General features: G+C 36.1%; 1 protein-coding gene across 2 annotated transcripts in view; it reads right to left on the reverse strand.

Moving 5' to 3' along the window:
- CCDC148 (coiled-coil domain containing 148) overlaps positions 1-23,081 on the reverse strand; it is a 265,733-nt gene that overhangs the window by 234,575 nt on the left and 8,077 nt on the right. The window contains exon 1 of one of the 2 annotated variants that reach the window (XM_082465005.1): positions 1-10,539. This exon is cut by the window's left edge and continues 23,317 nt beyond it. The exons of the other annotated variant lie outside the window; for it this stretch is intronic. The gene's annotated coding sequence lies outside the window, so the exon portion shown is untranslated. Of the gene's footprint in view, positions 10,540-23,081 lie in introns of those variants that run through there. 2 annotated transcript variants of the gene reach the window in all.

Consider the following 23,081-nt stretch of genomic DNA (forward strand, 5'->3'; position numbering starts at 1 on the left):
TAAAATCATCTTGTTAATTGTTTTTAACTGGAGTATAGTTGATTTACAATGTTGTGTTAGTTTCAGGTGTACAGCAATGTGAATCAGTTATACTGTATATATAGCCACTCTTTTTTAGATTCTTTTCTCACATAGGCCATTACAGAGTATTGGGTAGAGTTCCCTGTGCAGTACAGTAGGTCCTTGTTGGTTATCTATTTTTATATATAGTAGTGTGTACTTCTTGTTAATTTTGATAACTTTATAGAGACCTTGTGAATGCATCTGTAGACGATTTCATTAATCCTCTTTGCAGTGAAGAGGTAAGTTACCAACCGACAAATGAGTCAGTAGCAAGACTTAAAAGGGCATTATGGGGAGAATTTAAACATTTTTCCTGGTTTTGAAAGAAAGGGGAAAAACCAAAAATGCATCTTTGTGTTTTCTCGTATTTTCATTAAGAAACATGGAAAAGATTAACGAGAAATTACAAACAACAGTAACATATATGAACATGGTGACTTCTGAAACTATTTCTGTGATTATTTGTGAAAACATGAAAACTATAACTAGTTTTTGGGTGTGAGAACAATCTGGCTGAAACATCTGCCTCTCTATTGATTGCCAGAGTGGTCCTCTGTGATGTGGCTGGCGGGACAGGCACCTCCTTCCTCCTTGATCTCAATGTACATCTCCCCCAAACCTGCCTGCTCTGTGACCTTGCTGCCCAGATTCACATTTAATTGGATAGTTTGAATCCTACAAAAAAATTACAGTATTGTAGAGGCATAGATTTTACACAGATCCGAGGGTTCTCATCCTTTCTACTGCCCAAGGCCTAAGCAGAAATTCCACTCTTTGTAACAGGGTGAACACATAGGGTTGGGCAGGGAGTTCACTGCACAAGCGGGTCTGGCAATGGAGAGAAATGGGGCTGAAATCTCAGCTGTGCTCTGCTTACTAAGCCACACGCCCTGGTGTGGGGCTGCATCTACCTGTTTCTAATTCACACAAGTGTCCTGTGGGCTAGTGTGAGCCCCAAGCCACAATTTGGGTAGACAGGTAAGAGACTGGCCCTCTTGTATTCTCTGATATTCTTCCCCTCACAGTGAGGCATAAAACACTACAATATACATTTCCAGGAACTCATTTTTAAGTACATGCTCTTGACGTTACAGCCAGGTAGGCAGATTACATTTCCAGTGCAATCAACGAGCCCAGTTTTGTCTAGATTAATACAAGTATGGTTTCTTTCCTGAACCTCTCCCTCTTTCTGTCTCTCATTTCCTCTCTGTCTCACTTCTCTCTCTCTCCCTTCTTCTTCCCTCTCTTTCTCACTCAATATTTCTCTCTCTCTCCCCACCGCCTCAACCTCATCCCTAAAACCTTGAAGAAAACAAGGTTCTTTCTGCCTGAGCTTTCGATACAATGCTCACATTTGGATTGAAACTGTTCTCTCCGAAGCCATCTGCCACCCAAGCTGTTTGCATCCTTCACTGAATTCCCATTTCTAAAACCAGGGAGGAACCAAAGGCCTGTGCTGCCAGCTTCCTCTGAACTCACCCCTTTGACTGCAGTCTGCCCTCTGTTTTTCATTGCTGGCTTCTGGTCCCCTCAGCTCCTTCTCCAGGCACCTTCCTCCTTCCATCAAACTTCTATCAGGAGTCACAGTCTCAAGGCAACTGTCCCTCTATTATTCCACCAACAAACTGTCAACTTCCTTTCCATAAATAGCATCCCCCAAGATGTATCAAAATCCATGAGTTTTGCTTTTTCTTTTTTTTTAAAGGACATATTAAGCAAAAGAAGTACAGTGACAATATATGTCCCATTTAACTGGAAAGAGAGATACATAGTCAGGATACTGACACAGTTATTAAATTTTTGGTTGTATAGCATCTGATAGAAAAAAATATGAAGGGTAAAGACACTACACATAGAGCAAAATTTAAAACAAAGGGGCTTCTCTTGTTTGCTGGGACATCGCTAACTTCCCAGGCCTTGCCAGCCCACTAGCCAGCATGAAACCCCACCACCAGCCCTCAATTGCAGAGCTATTTCAAACTGATCATGTCTCCTGGGAACCATTACAAAACCCTTTGTGTGACCATGATCATTGTCTGAGGGAGGCTCCTGCTTCCATGTTTGTGACTGGAGTCTCAACCAGCTCAGAATTTTTGAATATTGATATCAGTAAAAAATGAGATCCAACTTCCCTGCTGCTTTGGATACTGGAATTTTTACTGCTGGGACCATTTCAGCTCATAGGAGGCTAGTTCTTAGTTTGAGTTTGTCCTGTGGCTCCAGAACAATTTGTCCCTGTGTTCTTCCCTTGTCCCACAAGCAGACAGGCAGATGAGATCACGTTCAAGCTGCTTCAAGCTAAGGTCATCCTGGAATGTAATAGCCTTTTGCATCCCTCTATTCTTATTTCAGCCACCCCTTCTGTCCACAAGAACTTGCTATCCATGCTGCTCTCAGAGACTGAGGGTCTTCCAATGTACACTAATGCTATTGCCCTATTGATTAGAGTTTTCCCCTTGGACCAGTCACCTACCTCTGTTTCATCCCCTCAGGACCATGGTCTCTACATCTACCTCTTGGATTGATCAGGGAAATTGGACAATAAATATTTAATACATACTGAAAATTTTGTAGGTCTCATGTATTGTATTGAAACACCCCCAAGATAAATAAAAGCATCCCCAGAAGTTAAAAAAAAAAAAACAACAAACAAAAAACAAAGGGGCTCCAACTGAAGAATATTTCTTAAACTGGTCCATGGTTGGAGTCCATTATTATATGTCAGGGTAAGTTGAAACCTTGTAATTATATGCAAAAATTTTTTGTGTTAACTTTCCTGGGGAGAGATTACACAGATTTCATCAACTTCTCAGGGGGAATCTCTGACCCAAAAAAGCTTAAAATACTAAAGGAGAGTCAGTGACTGAAATATCGAAAGAACCTCACTAATTGATAAATTATCTAATATTTAACTTTTTAAAGTACAAATATTAAATTCTATGTATTAATATTAAAATGATCTCATCATTGGTGGGAGTATATTATAGGACCAGGTAAGTTTTTCAAGCTTACTCAAATCGTTTCATATATGATCAAGAAAATGTGAAGGTATTTTTTAAAGTAGCATTTCCTAAAACTTCTCTGATGATGTGAATCACTTGGGGTATTTATATTAAAAAGAAAAAAAAAAAAGAGTCCTGGGCCCCACCCCACAAATACTGAATGGGAACTTAGGGAGGCCTAGGCACTTTTTTACTACTTTTTATTTTTTTAGAGCAGTATTAGGTTCACAGCAAACTTTAGAGAAAAGCACAGAGATTTCCCATGTACCCCCTGTGCCACACATGCACACCTGTTATCAACATCCTCCACCAGAGTGGTACACTCATTACTATTGATGAACCTACATTTGATACATCAGTATCACCCAAAGTCCACAGTTACATTAAGGTTCACTCTTGGTGTTGGACATTCTATGGCTGTGGACAAATGTGTAATGACACGTATCCACCATAGTATCAGACAGAGTAGTTTCACTGCTCCTCAAATCCTCTGTGCTCCGCCTGTTCATCCTTTCCCCCTGGAACTTTTTTTAGACAAGTGTCACAGGTAATTCCTATCAATAAGAAGCATTTTATGGAAAATTTCCAAAATTGTTATTAATTAATATCCTTGTTCATCACAGAAAACTGAATGGACTAACAGAAGGAAAGCCAGAAACCCATGCCCTGATTTTTAAAAAGTATCAATTCTTAAAATTAGATTCCTTTCTTTGTGAAATTTTGAATGCAAATGATTAATAAACTATAATAGTTTAGAACATTTTGATCTTTATAGCAATACAAGTATTAAAATTAATTTTGTAATACATCTGTAACCAGATACATACAAAGGTTTTTCTACTCAAACAATTTTTCCAAACCAGGTATTACAATACACCTACTGCAAATATTTGGAGAGCTTCATGCATGTGAGTCTAGGAATTTGATGAATGATCATGCCTAAAGTATTAAGAAATTATTCAAGGAATCTTAGCATAAAAAGCAAAATGTTAAAAGAAGCAGCAGGGGGTCAAGTATTCTCTCTCAAACATATGATTCCATTAAACTAATAATTTTTTTCACAAAAGGAATGTTTTTCTAATGTATTACACATCACACCAGGGAGATTATTTATAATGGTCACTCTAATGGGCTAGCCCAGCTAGTTTACTCTCCAGTGCCAACTTTAATAAAAACATACTAGGAGGAAATTTCTTTTTAATTTTAAGTATTTAATTTTTAAAATTAATGTAATCAATTCAATTCCACAAATATTTGTTTAGTATCTACTATAAGCCTGGTTCTAGGCTAGCTACTGAGGATAAAGTGATGAGTAAAGCACAATTCCTACCCTCAAGAAGTCATCCTGTTTTAGATTAAAAAACAATTTTTTTTCCTGATTTTTAAAATTTTGGGTCAACTAAATCAAGGGTTGGCAAACTTTCCTGTAAGAAGTCAGATAGTAGATATTTTATCCTTTGCATACCATACAGTCTCTGTTGTAACTATTCAAGTCCACTGTGTAGCATAAAATCAGCCATAGACAATATTTAATCTAAAAAGCATGGTTACAATAAAGCATTATTTATACAAACAGTCTGCTAGCCAGATTTGGTCCTTGGGCTAGTTTGCCAACCACTGGACTAAATAATTTGTGAATGCTCATTTAACTTCTCAAATGCTCATTTAACCTTATATCATATCTGCTTTATTAAAAATGTTTAGACCAGGAATAATGAAAAGTGGGTATACTAAGGAGATAGGGAGTTAAAGAATTACAGAAAAAATAGGCTGAGAGAAATTAAGGAAGTTATTAAAGGAGGAAAGGCAGCATCACCCAAACAGAAAGTGATTCAAGAGCAGTCAAGCTCTCCTAAGCAAGTTTGAAAACTTTTAAAATATTTGTGCAATAACAGCAGTAATAATATTATACTATAGAATAATCCACTTCCATTCAAAATCAACTTTATAGGTCTAACTTGCTTTAAAAAGCAGATATTTTCAACTATACTTCAATAATAATATTTTAAAAAGCAGATGTATTAAAGAATTGGGCATAAAATTGAAAATGTAATGCAAAAACATTTTTTTCAATTAAAAACACAAATAAGCACAAAGAAAAAAAAATTAATATCTCCTCAAATACTACCAACCCAGAGACACTGCTTTTCAACTGAATAATTTTCAAATGTGTTAGAGGAGCTGACTCTTCAAAGGGTCCTCCTGCAGCTTGAAGGATCAGAGATTCAGCCAATCATTCACGCCCTACGTTCACATTTTCGATGGCTATAGTGCTCAGCGTGCAAAAGCCTGTCACCACGGGGACATTACGTGCCAGGCACAGTGCGAGGAGCTTTCTGGAAGTCATCTCACTGAATCCTCCCCACAATCCAAGGATGCAGGCACTATTAATTATTCTGTCCATGTAAGAAATGAGGAATCTGAGGCACAGACAGGGGAAGTAATTTACCTATGGTCAAGCAGCTAATCAGTGGCAGAATCACAGTATGAACCCAGGAATTCTGTCTCCATTATCCATGCTCTGAATCTTTAGTGCTTCCCCTGAGGAAAAATAAGTACGTACACACCCTATCATGTAACCCTCCCATCAGCATTCTGACACTATTTGTTTTCATTGTGATAAATATAAATATGAAAAATATGAATGTCTCTGCTACTCATGAAGAAATAATGGAAACAATGTCACAATTTTCAATGGTTTGGTGAATGACTCCTGTTTATTGACTTTTGGCAATAAATTGGTATTAATACTTTGGTTCCTGAGGGCTACAACTCAACGACTTATGTGTCAGAACCAAACATGTTGTAAATATGACAAAAGCCACAGATACCTTCCCCAAAGGAATGCACATAAGTATAGTGTGATGGCCCTGTAAGTGCACTGCTCATATCTCCTTCCAGAGAACTCCTGCCAGGAGCAGAGTTGATGCACAGCCCCAGCTACTGTACCCCTGGATCTAAAGACAGTGTTCACAGCAAAACCTCACTTCCCCTGGGGTTGCTTGGAACCAATAACTGAGCATGGCAGGAATACTAGTGCCAGTGCCTTTCTGCCTGTCATAGAATGCTTCCAACAAGCAACTTGTCCTTGGGACTCCCCATCAGCCTCGCTGATCTTTCTTGGAACTGTACTGCAGTTTGAGATGTTCTACCCAATCCTTCCTTCCCTTTTTCCCCTCACAGATGTCAGACCTGCACTGTGGTCTCATTGCTACCTATTCCTGCTCCCTCTCCTTTATCTCTCATAGGGATTTCCCCATATTTGAGCTTGTCTAATCCTGTCTTGATGTCTGGTTCCTGGAGGACCCAAAATATATTCACAAGCATGTTAAATGTTGTGCACCTTTCAGAGGGTTAGCAGAAAGAACCTCAAAGCCCATTTGTGGAGCCCTTGGAGTGTAAGGACACCAGGTTAAGAACCTATGCACATGGTACAGTGAAAGTGAAATGAAAGATACTAAGTCATCATCTGTATTATTCTGCTTTTATAGTTATACGAATCTGACCAATGATTTAAAAAAAAATGTACAATCCAAATCAATTAAATATAACTAAATGCTGGTAATAATAAGTTATAGTAATTTATTATTTTTCTAAAAACCTAATGGAAAACAGGAAAGCCACAGAAATGCCATAAATTTTAAAAATTGTTTTAATGTTCTTTTTAAAACAATTGTTCTTTTTAGAAGTGTTCTTTTCTTGGAAAAAACACTGGACTCTGCAATACTGAAGCTTGAGCTCAAATCCTAGCCTGCCCAGGCTTGTTGAGTTACCCGCTACAAGTCACTTAACTTTTCTGGGCTAAAACTGCCTTATCTCTAAGATGAAGGGGTTGGACTAGCTAATTTTAAGGAAACTTTAAATTCTTAAAATTTTATGATAATATATGTTTCTTTCTGTGGCATAAGTAATAAATAGTGCCAGGGTGATAAAGTTAATTCTAAGGCGAATGTAATAATATCAATAATGTTACTTCAGAAGAATCTGATGGTAACTTTAAGTTTATCTGAAATCTTTAATATCTGACCCCTGCTTCCTTTTCCAGATTTATACACTATGTTCCAGCAACACCTTCCTGGTACCTCCCAAGGTCATTCCTGCCTCTAGGTCTGGTTTGGAAAAGTAGTTCTTACAGCTTTTCAAATGGCTGGCTCCTTATAGTTGAGGTCTTGATTCAAAGGTCACCTCCACCAAAAGAACTTACGTATTCATCCTGTCCAAATTAAAGCTCCTGCCCCTACCATCTTCAACACTCTTTATCAGAATATCCTGTATATTTACTCATCAGCAGTTATCACTATTTCATTGTTTGGTTGTCCATTTCTCCCCACTAGAATAGAATCTCTATGGGGCAAGCATTTCATCTGTCTTGTGTATAACTGTATCTCCTAGAATGATGCCTGGCATGGAGGAAGCACTCAATAAATGCTTTTTACATGAACAAATGAGTTAGCAAATGAATAGATGCACCCTAAGAGAAAACATATTAACTTTTAGAAGAGTGAGTTATAAAAATTATTTCTTATTCATTTTTTTTTCAGAGTTATATAGAAGCAGAACATAAACTTGGTTCTGTATGTTGTTTTTCACAATTTGAGACAATAATAACCCAAATGTAAGCCAGAAGTAGCACTGGTTTTAGCTTTGGGCTGGGTTTTTCTATGGAAGGTCAATAGAATTGTATGCTGATCAATACCAAGATCATGTTCTAACTAACTGAGCAAAAAGGCTTAAATTACTTAGCTTTTAATACTGGGAAACAAGCAAGTATCAAAATAATTCTATTGATTTCCAAAGAACTGAAAATCACAAGCCCTAATAATAAAGTCATGAAATAGCTCGATGGAAATTTAATTACTGTAGAAAGGTGACATTAAGAATGAGTCATATAAGTTTAAAGAAACCATTTAACTGAATTTGACGCCATAAAGTCCAAGGAACAGACAAATTTGAAGTCAACTCTCAATTTTCCATGGTAGACTCAGGAATTGTAGCAGAGAGGATAAAGCATTTGGAACTTCATGAATCCTGGATCCGGCACTACTAACTATGGCTTTGAGCAATTCACTTAATTTCTCTGGGTCTCAATTTTTAATTTGCAAAACAGGATCAGTAATACATGTTTTTCATTATTACTAATACTTATTTTGAAAATTCACCATACTCTAAAGCACTAAACATGGGATTCAGCACATAGGAGATAATAAATGGCAGCTAAGTTGGAGAATGAAGATGTATTGGCAATGTAAGGCTATGGTGCTTGGGAGTATGTGTGTGAGATGGGAGAGAGGTCAGAACTACCTCCACAAGCCCATTTCCCTCTCTAGAAACTGGATATGATCACTTTCTTTGTAAAATACACAATCTGTACGGTTGAAAACTGACTGAAATATTTTGAAAGTAGGCCATTTTTCCCCTGGAAAGAAAATGGCAAACAGCATCTAGGAGGTAAATTTTTTCACTATATTAAAACAAAATTTGCCTTCATAATGAAAGTTAATATGAAATTAAATTCTTCTATGCTATTTTTTTCGTGGGGAGGGGGGCACGCCAAGTGGTTTGCGGGATCTCAGTTCCCCAACCAGGGATCAAACCCAGGCCATGGCAGTGAAAACCCGGAATACCAATCACTAGGCCACCAGGGAACTCCCTATGCTATTATTTTCAGTGAAATATGAACTAATTTTTAAAAGGCTATAAATAAACTATCATTCCGAATACATGAAATGATGCACATTAGGCAATAATTCATAAAGTGGTCAATAAATTTTCGTTTAGGATCTATCATGCTCATGATTCTATAAAAATAAAAAGGCAATCACTAACTCAATCATTCATTTGCTCAACAAATATTTTTGTAGTACCTAGGGCTGAAGACATGAAGCTTATTTCCCCTGGGAACAAACTGGCTGTGACATAATTAGTTTTATACAATTATATGCAAAGTTCATGTTTAAAGAGAAAAAAAGGCTTTCTTGAAGAGGTGACATGAGCCGAAATCTATAAATAAGGATTAACCTGGAGAAGGGTATGATTTGAAGGTGGGAAAGGACATTCCAAACAGAGTTAATTGCATATGCTGAGGTTCTACGGCAAGAAGGAAGCTAACATCTTCCAAGAGCTGAAAGAAAGCCAGTGTGGCTGGAGAACATAGTGAGGGGTATTGTGGTGTCAGAAAAAGAGAGGTAGGCAAGGTCCAAAACATGTAGAGCCTTTGAGACTTTGTTTAGGATTAGGGTCTTTATCTTAAAATCAATGAGAATCCACTGAGGAGATTTAAGAAAGCAGGTGACATGCTTTGATCTGCATTTTGGAAGATCACTTTAGCCTGAGGTATTGAGAACAGATTGGGGTGGAAAATTAGAACGGATATATAGAGGTCAGTTAAGAGACTGTTTTAGTAGGTCAGATGAGAGGTGATATTTAGCTTGGGCTAATTCAGTGGCAGTAGTGATAAATGGATGGAGTCCAAAAATTTTAAGAGGTAAAACTGACAGGACTTGCTGATGGAGAGAATACATAGAGAGGCATAGTTAGGGATGGCACAGGAACAAGGGACAGGAAAATGTCCAAGACTCTCCCTGGTTTTTGACCAGCACAACTGGATAGCGTGAAGGTATAATTCACTGAAGTATGAAACACTGGAAGAGGGCCAGGTTTGGAGTCTGGTGTCTGGGCAGGTGAGAAGATCACAATTTTATTAACTTGACTTTGAGTTGCCTCAGAGACCTCCCAGAAGGCAGAAGGGTCTACAGTATGTAAGAGAGGTCTAGGCTGGGGAGAGAGGGTTGAAGGTCCTTGGTGACCTTTAATGTTTTAGGTGAGATTTCCCAGAGAGAGAAAATAAAAAGAAAAAGGGATTTAAACTAAGCCTTGAAAAATTCCAAGATATAATGCCCAGGTAGAGGATGATGAACCTGAAAATGAGTATTAAAAGAATGGCAAGAGAAGAAGGAGGAAAATCAGATTAGCATGTAGTCCAGAAAACAGTGGAAGAGAATCTTTTAAGAAAGAAGGAGACAAGAATATCCAACACATAAGCACATACACACACAGAATATAAACTAACACTGTCTTTATTCAAAGACAGCACACTGTGTCCATGGAAAATACTAAGGGATCACTAAGAAAATTTTTAAAGTTACTGAAACTAATATGAGAGTTTAGCACGGTCACAGGATATAAGGACAATATATCATATTCATTTGTATTTCTACATGTTAGCAATGAACATCTGGAAAAAGAAATAAGAAACACCATTTACAATAGCATCAAAACTACAAAATCCTTAGGAATCATAACAATATACATTAAGATCTCTACATTAAAAACTGCAAATTTTCCCAAGAGACATTACAGATCTAAGTAAAAGGAGAGATACACCATGTTCATGGGTCAAAAACTTGATGTTGTTGTCAGTTCTCCCCAGAGTAATATAAAGAGTCAGTGCCATCCCAATCAACTTCCCAGTTGTTTTTTTAAAATAGAAATTGACAAGCTGCCTTTAAAATTTATCCAGAGAGGCAAAAGACTTACAATAGCCAAAATACTTTTGAAAAAAAAAACAAAGTTGAAGAACTTACACTATCATATCTCTAGACTTACTATAAAAGGTATAATTATCAAGACAATGTAGTATTGGTATAAGGATAGACATATAATGAATGAAACAGAAGAGAGTCCAGAAAAAGAACCCACGAATATGGTCAATTGATTTTTTTTTAAATTGTGGATAAACATACACAACATAAAATGTGCCATTTTAACCATTGTGGTATTAAGTACATTCACATTGTTGTGCAACTACTTCCACCATCCATCACCAAATTTTCATCTTCCCAAACTGTAACACTGTCCCCATTAAACACCAATTCCCCATTGTCCTCTGTCTCCAGCCTTTAGAAACCACCATTCTACTTCCTGTCTCTATAAATTTGACTACTCTAGGTTCTTTATATAGGTGGAATTTGTCCTTTTGTGACTGGCTTATTTCACTTAGCATGTCTTTAAGCTTCATCCATGCTGTATCAGAATTTCCTTCTAAATAATAAATCATTGTGTATATACCATATTTTGCTTATTTATTCAACAATGAACACTCCGGTTGCTTGTATCTTTGGCTATTGTGAATAATGCTTCTGTGAACATGGGTATACAAATATGTTTAACTCCCTGCTTTCAACTTTTTGGTGTATATACCTAGCAGTGGAATTGCTGGATCATATGGTAATTCTATATGTAATTTTTTTAGAAACTAATGTACTGTTTTCTACAGCAGCTGCATTACTTTACATTCCCACATGCAGTGCACAAGGATTCCGATTTCTCCATGTCCTTGTCAACACTTGCTATTTTCTAGTGTGTTTGTTTTTTTGCTTTGCTTTGTTTTGAATAATAGCCATCCTCTTGGATGTGAAGTGATATCTCACTGTGGTTTTATGTTCAACTGATTTTGACAAATGTATGCTGATAATTCAGTGGGGAAAGACTGATCTTTTTAATAAACTGTGCAGGATGTCTATTAAAAAAAAATGAAAGTCAAACCTTGCCTCATACAATATACAAAAATTAACAAGTAAAATCATAGATTCAATGAAATTCCTATCAAAATACCAATGGCATTTTTCACAGAACTAGAACAAATAATGTTAAAATTTGTATGGAAACACAAAAGACCCCAAATAGCCAAAACAATCTTGAGAACGAAGAACAGAGCTGGAGGAATCAGGCTCCCTGACTTCAGACTATACTACAAAGCTACAGTAAACAAAACAGTATGGTAGTGGCACAAAAACAGACACAAAGATCAAAGGAACAGGATAGAAAGCCCAGAAATAAACCCATGCACTTATGGTCAATTAAGCTACAACAAAGGAGGCAAGAACATACACTGGAGAAAAAGTCTCTTCAATAAGTGGTGCTGGGGGCTTCCCTGGTGGCGCAGTGGTTAAGAATCCACCTGCCAATGCAGGGGACACGGGTTCGAGCCCTGGTCTGGGAAGATCCCACATGCCGCGGAGCAACTAAGCCCATGAGCCACAACTACTGAGCCTGCGTGTCTGGAGCCTGTGCTCCGCAACGGGAGAGGCCGCAGAAGCGAGAGGCCTGCACACCGCAATGAAGAGTGGCCCCCGCTCGCCGCAGCTGGAGAAAGCCCTCGCACAGAGGCGAGGACCCAACACAGCCAAAAATTAAAAAAAAAAAAAAAAAAAAAAAAATAAGTGGTGCTGGGAAAACTGACAGCTACATGTAAAAGAATGAAATTAGAACATTCTCTAACACCATATACAAAAATAAACTAAAAATGGATTAAAGACCTAAATGTAAGACTGGATACTATAAAACTCCTAGAGGAAAACATAGGCAGAACAGTCTTTGACATAAATCACAGCAATATCTTCCTTGGATTCTTCTCTTAGAGTAATGGAAATAAAAGCAAAAATAAACAAATGGGACCTCATTAAACTTAAAAGTTTTTGCACAGCAAAGGAAACCATCAACAGAAAGAAAAGACAACCTACTGAATGGGAGAAAATATTTGCAAATGATATGACCAATAAGAGATTAATATCCAACATATATAAACAGCTCATACAACTGAACAACAAACTAAAACCAAAGAACCCCCAACAAGGAACTACTGTATAGCACAGGGAACTCTGCTCAATATTCTATAATAACCTAAATGGGAAAAGAATTTGAAAAAGAATAGATACATGTATAACTGAATCACTTAGCTGTACACATGAAACTAACACAACATTGTTAATCAACTATGCTCCAATATAAAATAAAAATTTTTAAATTAATTAATTGATTAAAAAACCCCAAAGAACCCAATTTAAAAAATGGGCAGAAGAACTGAATAGACATTTTTCCAGAGAGGATCTACAGATGGCCAATAGGCACATGAAAAGATGCTCAACATTGCTAATTATTAGGAAAGGTAAATCAAAACCATAATGAGATACCACCTTACACCTGTCAGAATGGGCATCATCAAAAAGAACACAAATAACAAATGTTGGCAAGGATGTGGCGAAAAGGGAACCCTTGTATACTGTTGGTGGGAGTGTAAATTGGTGCAGTCACTGTGGAAGACATTATGGAGGTTTCTCAAAAAACTAAAAATAGAACTACCATATGACCCAGCAATTCCACTCCCAGGTATATAGCTGAAAAAAACCCCCACTAATTCAAAAAGATACATGCACCCCAATGTTCATAGCAGCATTATTTACAATTGCCAAGATATGGAAGCAACCTAGATCTTCATCAACAGATAAGTGGATAAAACAGATGTGGTGTATATATACACAATGGAATACTACTCAGCCATAAAAAAAGAATGAAATTTTGTCATTTGCAGCAACATGGATGGACTTGGAGGGCATTATGCTAAGTAAAATAAGTCAGACAGAGAAAGACAAATACTGTATGATAGCACTTATGTGTGGAATCTAAAAAATACAACAAGCTAGTGAATATAACAGAAAAGAAACAGACATATATAGAGAACAAACTAGTGGTTACCCGTGGGGAGGGGGGAGGGGCAATATAGAAGTGGAGGAGTGGGAGATACAAACTATTGGTGTAAGATAGGCTCAAGGATGTATCATACAACATGGGGAATATAGCCAATATTTTGTAATAACTGTAAACGGAAAGTAACCTTTAAAAATTGTATAAAAATAGTAAAAAATAGCAATAAATAGCAAAATAAATAAATAAAACTTCTAGAAGAAAACATTGGAGAAGAATCTTCATCACTTTGGAGTAGGCAAAGATTTCTCAGATAAGATAGTAAGGCACAAACTATAAAAGAAAAAATTGACACAGTGAACTTAATCAAAATTAAAACTTTTCCTCTTCAAAAGACATCTTCAGAAACTTAAATTGCAAACAAAACATTAGGAGAAAATATCTGTGATATATATATCTGACAAAGAACTTGTATTCACAATACATAAAGAACTTATATATCAATAGTAAGACAAACAACCCAATTTAAAAAGGCAAATTAGGGACTTCCCTGGTGGCACAGTGGTTAAGAATCCACCTGCTCTGGGAAGATCCCACATGCTGTGGAGCAACTAAGCCCGTGCGCCACAACTACTGAGCCTGTGCTCTAGAGCCCATGAGCCACAATTACTGAGCCCATGAGCCACAACTACTGAAGCCTGCGTGCCTAGAGTGCGTGCTCCACAACAAGAGAAGCCACCGCAATAAGAAGCCCGTGCACCACAATGAAGTAGCCCCCACTCTCCACAACTAGAGAAGGCCCGCACGCAGCAGTGAAGACCCAACGCAACCAAAAACAAATAAATAAATAGTAAAAAAATAAAAATAAAAACGCAAATTATTTTAACATATGTTTTATAAAAGATATACACATGCCCAATAAGCACAGGAAAAAATGTTCAGCATCTTTAGTTATCAGGGAAATGCAAATTTAAACCACTTCACACACATTAGAATGGCTAAAATTCAACATACAGTTGACCCTTGAACAATGCAGGGGTCAGGGACACCAACCCTCTGCATAGCTGAAAACCTGTGTGTAACTTAGAGTTGACCCTCCAAGGTCCCCATCTGTGGATTCCACCAACTGCAGATAGTATAGTACTGCAGTAATATATACAGTTGAAAAAAATCCACACATAAGTGGATCCTTGCAGTTCAAACCCTTGCTCTTCAGTGTCAACTGTATTGACAATACCAAGTGCTGACAAGAATGTGGAGCAACTGGAACTTCATACATTGCTGTTGGGGGTGTAAACTGGTATAGCTACTTTGGAAAACTGGCAGTTTCTTAAACAGCTAAACATAAGACTAACATAGGGCCCAGCAAGTCCAAGAGAAACAAAACACGATTCCACAAAGACTTGTACACAAATGTTCATTGCAGCTTACTTGTAATAACCAAAAACTGAAACAACTCAAATGTTCATCAGCGGGTAGATGAATAAACAATTTGTAGTATATACTTAAAAAAAAATAATACTCAGCAAAAAAAGGGAATAAACTAAAGATACACACAGTATGGCTTAGTCTCAAATCACTCTGCTGATGAAGGAAGTCAGACACAAAAGACTACCTGTTGTATGATGCCATTTATGCGAAATAATTCTAATCTAAAATGACAAAAAGCAGATCAATGCTTGCCTCGGAAGGGGCAGTGAGGGAAATTTTTGAAGGGATGGAAATGATTCTGTTGGTGCTTAGATGAGTGATTGATTTGTCAATACTCATCAAACTATGCTTGAAATAGGTACACTTTGCTTTATGTAAACTATACCACAATAAAGTTGATTTTAAAGTAATACACCTCATTTCTATCCTAATGTTCAATATTAAAAGATAGAGAAAATGTGAAACAGGAAGAATGATAAAGATTCATCAGGAAACTGGATAATTTGGAAATTAGAAACTCAATTCTAAGTCTTTCACGAATACATTGTTTATAATGATGGACTCCAGAAGCAGAAAACCAGGGTTCAAATCCTAGCTCTGACACTTAGTAGCTGAGTAATCCTGGACAAGTTAAGTAACTTATCTGTGCCATAATTTACTATAAAGTGAGGATAATAATAGTATACCTACCTCATATCATTCTTATAGAGACTAAATGAAATTATACGAAGTGCTTACAGCTGTGTCAGGCACACAGTAATTGCTATGTAAATGTTAGCTATTATTGCGCAAATTAAAACCACCACAAACTTATTCCAGGCTGCTCATATCTGAGTTGTTTTTATCTGATGGCTGTTCAACAGTCTATTAAAAAGTAAATCCAACACACTTTACAATGAAAATCACCCCCTACATGCTATATAGACAGACAGACCAATGATTTCATGGCAAGAGAGCCTGAAACAGAATCTGAAGTATTATTATAATCCAGAGGTGAGTGGATTAGCATAGTCTCAAGTTTGGACAAACTAGGACGATTTTCAACATCTTTTCTGTGGGTCTTTGTAAAAATTAAATTTTCATTTCTAAAGCTGTCAATTTACCAAAGTGAACTATGAAGATCTAAATGCACAATACATAAGAAGCAAAATTAAGAGATTCTCAGAACTAATTATATTAACCATAACATTTCTAAAGTAAGTATCACACCAAAAAATCTAGAATAAATCAGAAATATCTAATTAAAAGGTTGCAAAATAAGCTCAGATTTAATTGCCTCATATATCCTGAGAGGTTTATTGATTTCTTTCTTTTTTCAATGTAATTGTAGTTTCTTTTTACTAGTAGGAGTGATAATATGATTTTTTATTGTGGTAAAAGATATATAACATAAAATTTACCATTTTTCCAGGTTTGTTGAGATATAATTGACATATAACATTTTATTTGTTTCAGGTATACAGCATGAAGGTTTGATATACGTATAGATGGTGAAATTATTACCACAATATAAGTTAACATCTATCACCTCATATAGTTACAAATTCTGTGTGTGCATGTGTGTTAACTTTCAAGATCTACCCTCTAAGCAACTTTCAAATATACAGTATGTTGTTTTAAACTTTAGTCACCATGCTGTATGTTACATCCCCAGTACTTATTTACCTTATAGCTGGAAGTCTGTACCTTTTGAACACCTTCATCCATTTTGACCACTCCCACTTACCCCTTCCTCTGGCAACTGACCAATCTGTCCTCTATATCTATGAGTTTGGGTTTTTTTTAGAGTCCACATATAAGTGATATCATACAGTATTTGTCTTTCTCTGTCTGACTTATTTCACTTAGCAAAATCATGAATGGCAAAATTTCCTTCTTTTTTATGGATGAATAAAATTTCATACTGTATACATATACCATATCTTCTTTATCCGTTCATCCATCGATGGACACTTAGGTTGTTTCCATGTCTTTTCTATTGTAAATACTGTTGCAATGAAATTGGCGAGTGTAGATATTTTTTCAAGACAGAGATTTCATTTCTTCAGATATATACCTAGAAGTGGAATTGCTGGATCATATGGTAGTTCTGTATTTAGTTTCTTGAGGAATCTCCATACTATTCTTCATAGTGGCTGCACCAATTTACATTCTCACCAGTAGTGTACAAGAGTTCTTGTTTTTTTCCCCACATCCTGCCAGCACTTGTTATCTCGTCTTTTTGATGATGACCATTCTAATAGGTGTGAGGAGATAGCTTGCTGTAGTTTTTATTTGCATTTTCCTGATGATTAGTGATGTTGAGCATCTTTTCATGTACCTTTTAGTCATTTGTATGTCTTCTTTGGAAAACTGTCTATTCAGTTCCTCTGCCCATTTTTTAATCAGGTCATTTGTTTTTTGTTGTTGTTATTTGTTGTATATCAATTTCTTACATATACATGCAATTTTCTCTTATGTTAGTATTTGAAATAAAAATATGCTTAAGATGTTTTTATTAAAAAGCAAATTCTTTGCTATGTGACATCCTATGTCTTAGGAATTTTAATTCCTTCTTTTGTTGATATATTTCTTTTTGAGGTTCAAACACAATATCTATGACCTGAAAAAGTATATGTTCTAAGTAACTTTTTGCAAATACTGTTTAGTATCATGTTTTCTCTCCATCCTAGAAGACGGTGAGGAAGAGTAAAATATTCATTGATTTATACAGATTCAATCTCTCCCATGTTCACTGGTTATGTGCAATATTATAATTTTCTAAATACTATAGAATTTTGGCTTCTTACCAGTCAAAATCTTTACTTGTGTTTTTATTTTTATGTGACATATTTGTTATGCTTGTTCTACAGAATATTAGATACAATGTGACTCCTTAATCAAAATGAATAAGCATCCCCTTTAAAAAAAATCATAGGGTTAAATATTGAGGTAGAAAATATACTTTGTACCCAAATTAGAATCTTGTTAGATTTGGCTGCCTTTTCCTTATTAAAAGAACTGTTATACATTAAAAACCTGCTTTGATGAAGAATAGGAGAAAAACCATTATCAAAAACAAAGACTTGTTAAAGGTAGTATTGAAAATAAATAATTGGCTTTTGTTCATGAATAGCTAAATCTGTTTTGCGGTTTGAAAGAGCTAAGAACAGATGGCTTCTCTTAGATTGTTAGCAAAGAAATGTTGTCATCAATTAACATTCTTTGCTAAGAACTGGTTTTTCCAGTGCTTTTTCTCAAATGGAGTATTATATAAATAGGCCTGCCCAAAAGACAATTCCTGGGCTTTTTTCTTTGATGTCTTAGAGTAAAATAATTATGGCATGCAGTTCTGAATTACGGAAGAAAACAAAAAAAATCACATTTCAAACAGATAATTTACTTGAAGAAAAAGTTGCCATAGGTAGCCATTCCTGCAAATTAAATGAAAGGTACATCACCCACAAATCATGCCAGTCTTCCTCTTCATCATGCTTTTGCCTAACATTTACATCCCAGGAGGACGGAAGTAGGGAATAAAGAGTTGTTGCAAAAGGCCCAGAACTGTAAGAACACACCATTCCACTCTCCCACGTACATTCCCCTGCCTCAGCTTTACCTTTTCTCTTCCACCCTGTGCTGAAGTGATTACCATTTTATGAGGGTCTATGTAGTGGGGTGCAATAATCACTAACATTTATGTAGCAATTTCTCCTAGCCAGGCACTATCCTAGGAGCTTTATCTATTTTGATTCATTTAATCCTCACAATAATGTTTCGGAGTGGGAGACTAAGCTCAAAGATCATACAGCTGCTGCGTGGCAGAGACCAGATGCACGCCCAGGCAGTGTGGTTCTAGAGCCCATGGACCTAACTGCCTTCTGTATTCTACTCTCTCTCAGGAATGGAGACAACGCATAGGTGGTGGTGCTCCTCAACACATAGAGAAGTGGACTTCTGTCATTTTTTTTTTTTTTAGTAAATAGCTCCTCCCCTGTTAGGGTAAGAGTAAGGTCCTACAGGGAAAGAAAGGAAGACAAGATAGAAGCGGGAGTTAAGGGAAGAGGCAGATCTTGAACAAGGAAAAAGAAAGAAGTCTATTCAAAATACTAGTTTATGGAAAAATGAAAACAAAGAGGGTGGTGGTAATAGACTTAAGGGCTAAGGCAAAGTGAGAAACATTTGTGGCAAACTTCTTTCAAAAGAAAACAAAGGCAAGATTTAGAATGAGATCATGCAGTATGTCATTTAACACATGAATTAACGTTAAGCTCGGAAAAGATTTTAGTCTGATACATTTTACAGATCAGTAAACACAGGGACAGAGAGATTAAATGCTTTGTCCAAGACTTGAAGAAACAGGTAGCATAGGCAAGGCTAGAGCCCAACCATATCTCCTAACTTTGAGCTCAGTGCCATTCCACCAACTATATCAAACACAATTTGTCAGCTTTCAAAATAAAGATGTGATGGTCAATAGGTTTTGACTCAGTTTCAAGAACATAAAAAATAGCTACAGTGTATACATATTGGAGATTAAATATAAAGTCCCTGAAGTTTTATTCTCAATAGTCAAATAATATTGTGGGAGAGCAGTATAGTCATTTATAAATGCAAGAAAGAGTACTCTTGATATAAATGCATATTTTTCCCCTAATATTCTTTCCCCATAAATATTTTAAAATTGACTTTTTTAGTTTTGGAAAATGAGTCACACACAAATAGTATCCAGCGAACACAGTAAAATATCTAAATCGTATTCATTTCTTATTAGAGAGACTGAATTCAGAAGGAGTCTTAAGCTAGTTGTACAGCCAGTTTTTATGCTGGTTTGTAATCTCAAAGGTTCTTTCAGCTCTAAAATTCTATAATTTAGAAAACTGGCAATTGAAATAAACAGTAGGTTTAAATACTAAATTTAAGTGTATTTGACCAATGAAATTATGATATACCACCTAACATAAGCTTGTAAAGAAAATTGTTTACAGTGGCTTCAACAAACGGAGATTTATTAGAAGTTCATAAAATGCTAATGATTATGCTACCTATGGTATTTCAGACTATGTTAATTAATAAAGAAATTTTTACCTAATATTAACAAATAGAAGGAAGGATGAAAAAAGAAAAATTGACATAAAGTAGAAATAAAGAGGCCTTTTCTGAGGTAAACTCTCAGATGTCAAAGACCCTTGTGTTTATGGTCAGGTATAGGTACAGCAGCGTGCTCATACTAAAAATTCAGAAGTTTGCATATTTTACAGTTTTTTAAGTTTAAAAAAGGTGAGAATGGAGAAGTATATTAAGAATGGAGAAGTACATTGTCTCATTTTCATAGATGTGGGGCAGAGGCAGTGAAAAAGTGACATTTCCAGTGCTAAATAATAGATCACTGAAAGCCTAGGATTTTGAAATCAGGTTTTCTATTGATCATAAAAATGCATTAATTCTGGATAGGTGGAATTTTTTTCTTTTCTCAAATTCTCTACAGCAATTTCCTTTGCTTTCTTTCCATTGTGTTGTTATTTATGTCTCACTTTCAAGCCATTTGGATGTGTCAAAAGAATAATACTTGTCTCTGTACCACTCAAGATGCCACTGACCTCTCCCAGGTTGGATGACAATAATGATCAGCATCTCTAATGATGTTAGAGATTTAAATATGATTTACTGGAGACAAATGATCTGAGCGATCTTTAAGACAAAACATCAAAAGTTTAGATTTGAATGTCGTCTTCCAAAGACTTATTTCTTCTACCTGGGGTAGACAGGAGAGAAAAACTAAAAAAACAAAAGCAAACAAACCAAAACAGGAAGGAAAGAATGTACACTTTAAAGATATTCTACTAAAACTAAGGTCCCTAAACATTCTCCAACACACCCTCTATTAATAAGCATTTTTTGCAAATACATATAAAATTATTGTTATAAATTCTTTAAGTATAATATTGTACTAACATTATGTAAATTGTAAAACACAAATACAGAGAAATCCATAAATACAAAAAAGGTATATAGTATTGATAATTTTAGTAGATTTTAGTGAGAGTTATGTGATTGAAAATGTATTACCTTGAAAATCTTGGTTTAATACCGGATCATAGCGGGTTCAAAATCTAAGGTCAGTTTATTCCCATACTTAGCTATAAGGACTATAATAGTTAAAATAGATATCACAATGAGATACGGAAGAAGTGCAAAATTGGCTTCATGTACTCAATTATGATACTCAAATTTCAATTTCATCCACTAATTATACAAAGGTTGTAGCTTAGTATTTTTCTCTAGTAATTTCCTGACTTCCCTGATATCAATCAGTTTTCCTTGCAAAGTTTTTTTCTTTTTTCTTTTTTCTTTTCCTTTAACGTTTAACAAATGGGGTCTAAATCCACTGAAATGCATTTGGAAGATTTTCAATCATGTTAGAAAATTGTTTCCAAATTTACTAAGCGCTCATATATGAGAGTTTTAAGATGATGTGCTTATGCCATTTTTAAATGTTTTTATTTGTAATAGCTTTATTGAGATCTAATTGACATTCCATAAAGATATATCCATTATAAGTGTGCAGTGCAATTATTTTTAGTAAATGTATAGTTGTAGGGCTTCCCTGGTGGCACAGTGGTTAAGAATCCGCCTGCCAATGCAGGGGACGTGGGTTTGAGGAAGACCCCACATGCCACGGAGCAACTAAGCCGGTGCACCACAGCTACTGAGCCTGCGCTCTAGAGCCCACGAGCCACAACTACTGAGCCCACATGCCACAACTACTGAAGCCCGTGCTCCTAGAGGCTGTGCTCTGCAACAAGAGAAGCAATGAGAAGCCCATGCACCACAACGAAGAGTAGCCACTGCTCACCGCAACTGGAGAAAGCCTGCACGCAGCAACAAAGACCCAACACAGCCAAAAATAAATTTAAAAAGTAAATAAATTTTTAAAAAATGTATAGTTGTACAACCATCACCAGCATTTAGTTCTAGAACATTTCAATCACCTGAAAAAGTTTTGTCATAACCACTTGCGTTCAATCTTCCCATCCCAGCAGAAGGTAATCACTGATCTGCTTTCTGTCTCTATTTTCGTTTTTTGGAAGTGTGGTCTTTTGTGGCTGGATTTTTTCCTCTTAGCATAATATATTGGAGGTTGATCCATATTTTAACATGTATCAGTAGTTCATTATTTTTATTGTTAAATAGTATTCCATTGCACAGCATTTTACCTAATCATTATTTGATGGACATTTGAATTCTTTCAGTTTTTCCCTATTACAAATACTACTGTAGTAATTCATGTAAACAGTCTTTGGACATATGTTTTTATTTCTCTTGAGGAGATTTCTAGAAGTAGAATTGCTGGATCATATGGTAAGTTTATATTTTAAAGAAACTGTCAAACAGTTTTCCAACGTGGGTATAGCAACCAGCAATTTAGGACAGTTACAGTTTTTCCACATCCTTGTAATCACTTGGTATTGTCAATCTTCTGCCTTATACTTATTCTAGTAGTTGTATAGTGGTATTGTATTGCAGTTTTAATGTGCATTTCCCTAATGATGTTGAATATCCTTTCATTTGATTATTAACCATTTGCATAACTTTTTGGTGAAATATCTATTCAAATATTTTGCCCATTTTAAAAATTGATTTGTTTGTCTTTTTTTTTTAAAGAACTTATTTATTTATTTATTTATTTTTGGCTGCGTTGGGTCTTCGTTGCTGTGCATGGGCTTTCTCTCTAGTTGCGGCAAGCGGGGTCTACTCTTCATTGTGGTGCACGGGCTCTAGGCGCATGGGCTTCAGTAGTTGTGGCGCATGGGCTGAGTTGCTCCGTGACATGTGGGATCATCCTGGACCAGGGCTCGAACCCGTCTCCTGCATTGGCAGGCGTATTCTTAACAACTTTGCCACCAGGGAAGCCCTGTTTGCCTTATTTTTGCTGTTTAGAAGTTCTTTATATATTCTGACACAAGCTCTTTATCAGATTCTGCTTTTCAAATATTTTCTCCCAGTCTGTGGCTTGTCTTTTCATTTTCTTACTGATGTCTCTTGAAGAACAAAACAATTTTCTATAAAGTCCAATTTATCAATTTCTTCTTTTATGGATCATGATATAGTGTCATATCTAAG

Source organism: Balaenoptera physalus, assembly GCF_965194825.1.
Source record: "Balaenoptera physalus genome assembly, chromosome: 6".
Taxonomy (NCBI): Eukaryota; Metazoa; Chordata; class Mammalia; order Artiodactyla; family Balaenopteridae; genus Balaenoptera; species Balaenoptera physalus.